Raw genomic sequence first — 8,782 nt, 5'->3', positions numbered from 1 at the left:
GTTATGAGCCACCATGTGGTTGCTGGGATTTGAACTCCGGACCTTCGGAAGAGCAGTCGGGTGCTCTTACCCACTGAGCCATCTCACCAGCCCGAACCTATATTTTCTGTTGGATAATCAATAACCAGTTCTATTGACCCACTCTCAAGACTCCGAACCCTATCTTCTTTCCCCCTGTCTACCTTTCCTGGATCCACATTATCAAATTTCTCTGGTCTTCCTTGCTGCTTCTAACTGTACTACCTGGTCATCCGATCTGCCTTGAAAGCCCAACTCCTTCCCTCCTCTGGGTCAATTCACATCCTTTCTCTTCTTCAAACTCCAATCAGTAGATGAAATAATAGCTGATTTTGGGACGGAGCAGGCCTTGTCAAAGGGAAGAACTCAAAAGACAGAAACAAAGGAAAAGTCCAGAAGCTTGGCTTACATAAGAGCGAAAGGCTTCATGCCAAACTGCAGTATAAACAAAACAAGTGGATGAAGAAAAGCACAGCATTGTTGCAGTAAATATTATTTGGAGGTCTCTACCCCACCTTAAGTCATTTAATTTATAAATAAAAGACACAAAACTGTTATATTTATATAAAGCACTAGAGCTGGGCAGATATCAACCCTCTATGTCATTCTGTCTACTTCTCTGTCAATAACCCTGAGATATCACTTGCCATATTCTTCCTGGGTCACTCCTACTCCAACTGGACAACACTCATGTCCATGTGCTCATGTCTACCTACCATGGCAATCTTCCTTCTTCCTCCTCTCTTTCCCTTGTGGTCTCTGCCTTGGGCCCCAAGCCTGGGAACTGAAGCCCCACCTACTTCTCTTCTGCTCAGCTACAGAAGAAATGTTTAGATCAGCATCTTTATTAACCAATTGTGCATAACTTGAGGGGTAAAGTTTATACAACAAAAGCTGTTATACATGAGGAGCAACCAGATCTTGGAGCAACCAGATCTTGGGGTACAGAATTTAGCATTTGAATACAAGCAGTATCAGACCCATTACCCAGCATGCAATAGACAAAGTTAATATTCTTTTTTAAATGTATTGCATTTATTTGTGTGTGTGTGTGTGTGTGTGTGTGTGTGTGTGTGTGTGTGTCTGTTTGTATAGGTCAGAGGACAACTTTCAGCCATGGTTGTCTCCTTTTACCTTGTGGGTTCTAGAGACTGAACTCATGTTACCAGACTTGGTAATGATCATCCTTACCTGCTGATCCACCTCTCTGGCCCAAATCGTATCATTATTAATTAATATAATTTGTAAATTAGTAAGGAAAAGATATTTTGCCCTTTTGGCTTTCTCAGCAGCAAGCACCATGGCAGTGCCTGATGAAAGATAACCAAGAAGGGAGCCAAGAAAAAAGTGGTTAATCTATTTTCCAAGAAAGACTGGTATGATGGGAAAACTCAGGCTATCTTCAGTATTAGAAACATTGGAATAACACTAGTCACAAGGACTGAAGGAACCAAAGTTGTATCTGATGGCCTCAAGGATCATGCGTTTGAAGTGAGCCTTGCTGATATACAGAATGATCAAGTTGCAGTTAGAAAATTCAAGCAAGTTACTGGAAAAATTGACAGCAAAATCTATCCCATTGCATGGATCTTACCCAGGATAAAATGTGTTCCATGGTCAAAAAGTGGCAGACAATGACTGAAGCTGAGGTGGATGTCAAGACAACCAATCGTTATATGCTCTATCTCTCTGTGTTGGTTTCACTTAAAAAAGCAACAATCAGATACCTGATGGAAATTATGACCAGAGAAGGGCAGAAAATGGTCTGAAGGAAGTGGTTAATAAATTGATTGCAGACAGCACTGGGAAAGACATAGAAAAGGTTTGTCAGTCCATGTAACCTTCTCATGATGTCTTTGTCAGAAAAGTAAAGATGCTGAAGAGACCCAAGTCTGAGTTGGGAAACTCATTGATCTCTACGCTGAAGGTGGTAGTTCTGGAGAAACAACCGTGGATGAGACAGGTGCTACAGTTGAAGGAGCTGGATATGGACCGCTAGTGCAAGAATCCATTTAAAAGCCAGGTTTTTACAGTGACAAATAAACAGTTCTATTTGTGAAAAAAGAAAAAAGAAAAGAAAGAAAAAGATATCTTAGAAGTAAATGATGAACAATGATACTTTATTGAGAAACATGTACCCATGTTCTGGGATATGTCTTTCTTTATATTATCCATCCACCCACCCATCTATCATCTATCTATCTATCTATCTATCTATCTATCTATCTATCTATCTCTATCTATCTATCTATCTATCTATTAAGATGGGGTTTTACTAGCCCTGGATGTCCCAGCTTTGTAGACTAGGCTGGCACTGAATTTACAGAAATCCATCTGTCTCTGCCTCCTAAGTGTTGGGATTAAAGGGATGTGGCACCACCACTAGGGTTATTTTACCTCTCATATGGAAAACAATCTATATTAAAATATTTCAACTGGTGGCTAGAGAGGATGCTTAGTAGTTAAGTACAATTACTGCTCTAGCAGAGCACCCAGGTTTGGTGCCCAGCACCCACATCGGAGAGCTCAGAACCACCTGTAACTCCAGTTCTAGGGTATCTGACACCCTCTGACCTCTGTAGGCACCAGTACATACATGGTGCACATAAACTTGTGTACACACACACACACACACACACATATAAATAAAAATAAGAAACTTTATAAAATCTTGAGCCTGTATCTTTAATAGAACTCCAGAATATTGACTAGTCCTGAAATTCTTCGAAAAAAAAGGAAGAAAGAAGGAAAGAAGGAAAGAAAGACAGACAGACAGACAGACAGACAGAAAGAAAGAAAAAAAGAAAGAAAGAAAGAAAGAAAGAAAGAAAGAAAGAAAGAAAGAAAGAAAGAAAATAAGCTGGCAGGTCTTACTGAGTGACACAAGGTAGAAAAGGCCCAGACCATGGCATGATGAATAGTAGTAGAGAAAATGTAAATTAAAATAATGGTCTTACCTTTCCTTTTATTAAATGAAAAAAATTCTAGAAGGAAAATCAAAGTGTGAGCACAGAAGTTTTTAAGCATGTGTTTTAGCTAACGGTTTTTACATGTTTTTCTTTCACTTCTTTAAAATAGCCTATAGGAACTCGATAGACAAAGTACCTGCCCAGAACCCTTGAAAGACAGGTGGGCATCTGTCATTGAAGCAGAGAAGGGATCTCCAGGGCATGCTGGCTGCTAGACTATCAGAGCCGGAGAGCTTCTGGTTCACTAAGGGAGCCTGGCTCAGTAAACAAAATAGAGGGAAGTCAAGGCAGACACTCAAGGCTCAACATCAGGTCTCCCCAAGTGTCTTAGGGTTTTACTGCTGTGAACAGACACCATGACCTAGGTAAGTTTTATAAAAAGACTTACAGGTTCAGAGGTCCAGTCCATTATCATCAAGGTGGGAGCATGGCAGTATCCAGGCAGGCATGGCACAGGCAGAGCTGAGAGTTCTATGTCTTCATCCAAAGGCTGCTAGTAGAAGACTGACTTCCAGGCAACTAGGGTGAGGGTCTTAAGCCCACACCCACAGTGACACACCTATTCCAACCAGGTCACACCTATTTCAACAAGGCCACACCTCCAGATGGTGCCACTCCCAGGTCCAAGAATATACAAACCATCACACCAAGTATGTGCATACATGGGCACCTGCATACACATGTGTACCGACATGCAAGGGAACATGACTACACATATATACACAAAAATTTAAAAATAACAAAATACCACACACTTACAAATCTTATTACTTTCTTGTAAACTATTAACATTTTTCTACAATAAATATGTACTCTTTCTAATTGAGAGCATACGTACATACATGTAAAAACTGTACACAAACTGAGGAGGGAATGAAAATGCATTTTGTTTATTTACTTAATTATTTGGGATTTTGAGACAGAGTCTCACTGTATAGCTCAGGCTGCCCTGGAACTCAATATACACATTAGGCCTTAGCTATTTGAATACCAGAATTATGTGTGCCACTGTGCCCAGCTGGACAGTGAGTTTTATTATTCAGGTAGACCTGGTTTAGGAATCTCTAGATGCCTCTGAGTAAGCTGTGAGTAACTTCTCAAGCTTGGAATCCTCCCCTAAGGAAGGCAAGATCTAAAAAGAAAGGGCAGCTGGCAGTGGTAGCAACAACCTTAATCCCAGCACTCCAAAGGCAGACACAGGCAAATTTCTGAGTTCGAGGCCAGCCTGGTCTACACAGTAAGTTTCAGGACACCCAGGGCTACACAGAGAAACCCTGTCTCAAAACCAAAACCAAAACTCACCCCTCCCCCCCAAAAAAGAAAAGAAAGTATAAAATGTGTTCTTGACACTCTTTAAACATTCAAACGACTGCTTATTAATATCCTGTTACCGCCTCAGATAACAAATGACTTTGTTTTCCTGCTTTAGAAGGTGAACTATCTGATTGAAGGTTAGACTTTTATAAGATGTGTGTATCTATTACTCTTCACTCCTTGCTCTCCTTTCCTTCTGTCTCCAAGTTGCAGTGTCTGCCTGTTTGTACCTCAGTTTAACCTGTTTCTAATGGAACAGTCATTTAGAGGCACTCCAGTTAGAGTTTTTCCCCAAAACCCAGCTTGTAAAGCAACCAGCCTCCTGGACTTCCCTGAGGGTCACCAGCAATCAGCGCATCTTGTCTTCTCGCACGCGCACTCTACTTTGTAGCTGAGGGTCACCAGCCACCAGCGCGTCTTGTCTTCTCGCACGCGCACTCTGATTTGTTTGGATCTGGAAACCGTCAGTGCTTGGGATGCCTCCCATGCCCCACTGTATCCGAGTCTGTTTGTCGTCCTCTTGACAGCTACCGGTTCTTTCCTCAGACACTCACTGTTCCTCAGAGTGCTTCCTGAATGCCTTGCCCGTGAGCCTTAGACTATGCTTATAGTATTTTCTAGTCAGCAAATGTCTTCCCTTCTCTTACTTTCCCTCACTCCCGCCTTTCTTCCACTCCTTGACCTCCCTCTGAGAATTAAAATAATTATTCTTTTTTCTCTGATATAATTTGTGTTTCCTTAAAAAAGTAAACCAAGCAGCTCTTGTGTATATGATCCAAAGGCACAATACTGAACATATGTCTTTTATCATCATAGAAACAAAAGCTGACCATGTTATGACAGCTCAGAGGATAATACACACAACAATATGATGTGATTATGAAACTAGTAACACTTTCTTTCTGGATCCCCATGATTAAAGATATGATAATGGGGTTTGGCATTAGAATGGGTTGGAATTCTGTCTCTAACACTATACAACCTTAAGCAATGTACTTATCTGGGCTTTAGTAGCAATGATCAAGTTTTCCTGACAGTGGTGGTGCATGCCTTTAATCCCAGCACTAGGAGTTGAGGTTGAGGGTGGGTAGGAGGGGGAACAGAGGCGGATCTTCATGAGTTCGAGGCCAGCCTAGTCTGCAGAGCAAGTTCCAGGACAACTAGGGCTACATAGAGAAACCTGGTCTCAAAACAAACAAACAAACAAACAATAAAATAAAATAAAGAAAAAAGGTCATATTTTTATCATAAAATGGGATAAAATGCCTGTAAAGTATAAGATATAAAATGGGTACAAGAACATTATCTAATGTCAAAGAAAATATGATTTCTCCCACTCTCTTTTCCATGCATATATGTTTCTTGGGGGACTTATAATCTACTGTGCAAAAATCCAAATACTTATATAATAGTAAACAATAGAAACTTATCAACTGTATAGTATGTTCTGCATTAAAGAACTCACTAAAGACCATCTTATTTAACTTTCCTGAGATACCATTATAATTTCAACAGTGTAGATCCCAATAGTCTGGTAGTGGCCTCTCTGCCCACAGTCTCTCCCACTCATGCCTTCGGTACAGTAGGAAATCAGGCCCAGTCACTCCTTTAACTTCCTTGAGTAACCTCACACATTCCCATAAAAACTCCCCTGATCTGCATCTCTTTGATCAGAAAGCTGGCTTCTTTACCCACAGTCTAAAACTGGGTTTATCTAGTGTAAAAAGTGATATGGGAGGAGTGGGGACCTTCTTAGTGTCAAAGGTCTGGTGTCCGTAAGGCTAGTGACTTCACAATAATAAACATCTCAGGGTGTAATGAGAAAGACTTTACTGAAAAGCCTTTTCTACACTGCAGTCTCACTCATAGATAATTTGGCAAGCTTCTTTAAATTAGTTTTATCATTACAGTTTTACAACTGCCTTATGAATAAATGTTATTTATAGGTCTAATTTACGATGGAGATACTGGGACTCCTAAGTGTTCAGTTTCCCAAGATTACCCTGGGAGTGACTTAGGATTTGAACTTCGGGATGTTCAGAGCTGACGGTGTTTCCACAGTCCTAGTCCTAGCAATGGCTGTTTTTACAAGGCTGTGGTAGGTGGCTTCTCTTCACCCCCAAGCACAAGCTCCTCACCTGCAGACTCAGACTGCTGTTGTGGACCAGGTATCCTGTGCCCACACTATCTGAACTATCTTTGGAACCATTCAGGAGCACTGTGTTCCTAATAATGAGGAGCAACTCTGGACAGCCAGTTTCTCTTAGCACATTTAGAGTGAGCCTCCAGAACACCAGGTGAGTAGCCTGACTCTTAAGAAGCAGAGAACACTTGGTTCTAGCCCGTCTGCAGCTCTCGCTATCAAAATTCATGATGTCTAAGTCATCAAGTCCAGGGCGTTAATACCTTTCAGTTCTAGTTAAGATAAAAGGCAGTGTAGAGAGGAGAGCAGAGGCAGGGAAGAAGGGAAATCAGGATATTTACTCTTTGCCTTTCTCCCTCCAGGGCCACATCCTGTTGGTGTAGTTCCTCAACCAAAGTCGAGGCAGCCAAACACTTCTCACCTTGATTTGGAAACCCTTAATACCAGTCTTCCTGTAGACCTAAACTTGCCAGTAATGTGATAGCCACTAGCCTGAGGGTATTGCGCTGCACCTGGAGAACTCACTGTAATAATAGCTCCTGTGTAGACACTTTCCATTGTTTTCCATTGGATCCTCACTGCTACAATTTCTAATCATTCTTTCTCCATCTTTGAGAACAGAATGTGAACTTTTAGCTGGGCTCACTGCTACTCAACCTTGAAGAGAAACCAAATAATCTTCCCCACACCTGAGAAAACTCTCATTTCTACATCGTCTGACATTTAGTCAGGGCCAGATAAGTAGAACTGGTGCTTGTCTTTTCTTGCATCTGTTTAGTTTCATTGAATTTAATTCTATGGAGACAAAGTTTCACAGTGTAGACAAGCTTCTTTTAAACCTGCCTTCTGCTCCAGTCTCTGGAGTTTGGGGATTACCAGCATGTTGCTGCCACACCTGAATCGCCTTTTAAAGGTTCAGCTATGAGGATGATGGTGTGATTTCTGGAGCCTGGCCACCATCGAGGAGTGTGAGGACTAAAGTCTTCATCCACAAGGATGGTGGGATGGAAAGTCAGAAGGGATTTGAGTCTCTGGCAACTTGAAACCTTGCTGTAAGTACCTTCCAAGACTTCCTTTTGTTGTTTCACATTTTTCCTTCTTTCTTTCTTGTTTTGTTTTGTTTTCAAGACAGGGATTCTGTGTGTAGTACTGGCTGACCTGGAGCTCACTCTGTAGACCAGGCTGGTGTGGACCTCACAGAGATCCACCTGCCTCTGCCTCCTGAGTGCTAGAATTAAAGGCATGCAATACCAAGCCTGGCCAAGACTTCTTTTACCTGTTATAAATTTCTGTGATGGTGGATTTTTCTCTTAGTGAACCCAAATAAAGTATTTTCAGAATTGCTCTTCTATGTGGTACTAGAAACCTGCTTAAGAAATCGTTATCACCCTCTCGTCGTTTATTGCCTGTTCCCTTCTCCTGGGCTCCTTCAGAGAAGGGATTTGCTAGTTTTATTGTATCTCCAGCTCCTAGAGCAGAGGTCACCATATAACATAAGCTCAATAACTCTTTGATAATGACTGAAGGGTTTCTGATGTACAAGCTGCAGAAGTGGATTTTTATGACCGAAGGAGCTACACCAGGAAGTATAGTACTTATCCATTACAGGAGTACAGTGATCACACCCAAGCCACCCTTCATTTAGCAGAGAATGTTTTTCCTTAGGGGAAGGACAAGGCTCAGTTATTAAAGTGCTTGCCTTGGAAGCAGAGGACCTGAGTCCGGATCCCAGGTTTGAATGGACAGTGGTGGGCTTTGGTAATCCTAGTGATGATGGTAAGAAGGTAGGAAGAGACCAGTGGGTCCCAGGAGCTTGCTGGCCAGGTGCCCACTTGGTGAAGTTCCGGGTCAGTTAAGACCCTGTCTTCAGCAAAAGATAAAAAGCACTTGAGGGAGGACACTCAAGGTTGTCTTCTGACCTTCATACAAATATACCCACACGCATACACATGCACACACACGCACTCTGCACACAAAATAGACTGTCTGAGAATCACATGGCTACTGTGTCTTAATTACCTCTGGGAGACTATTACATATCACATGTAAAACTGCTTCCTTTCTCCTTCCTCCCTCCTATCCTCGCCCTCCCTTCTTTCTCTCCTTTGTTCCTTCCTTTTTCTTTCCTTTTTCAACAGAGTCTCTTGTGTTGATTAGGCTAGTCTTAAACTCCTAGGCTCGAGCAATCCTCCAGTCTCAGCTCTCTGAGTAGTTGGGACTACCTGAGCACAGCACCAAACCGAATGTCTGATGTCTGATACACATAGAGAGTAAAATCTATACTCTACTGATATATATATATATATATATATATATATATATATATATATATATATAT

The 8,782-nt window shown here is 41.6% G+C and overlaps 1 pseudogene; it reads left to right on the top strand.

Annotated features, from left to right (window-relative positions):
* Positions 1-2,034, top strand: part of LOC110319152 — a 3,747-nt pseudogene extending 1,713 nt beyond the window's left edge.
* Positions 2,035-8,782: the final 6,748 nt, after the last annotated feature.

Source organism: Mus pahari, chromosome 1 (assembly GCF_900095145.1).
Source record: "Mus pahari chromosome 1, PAHARI_EIJ_v1.1, whole genome shotgun sequence".
Classification (NCBI taxonomy): domain Eukaryota; kingdom Metazoa; phylum Chordata; class Mammalia; order Rodentia; family Muridae; genus Mus; species Mus pahari.
Note: the sequence above shows the minus strand (reverse complement) of the source record. Positions and strands in the feature narration are given on the sequence as shown.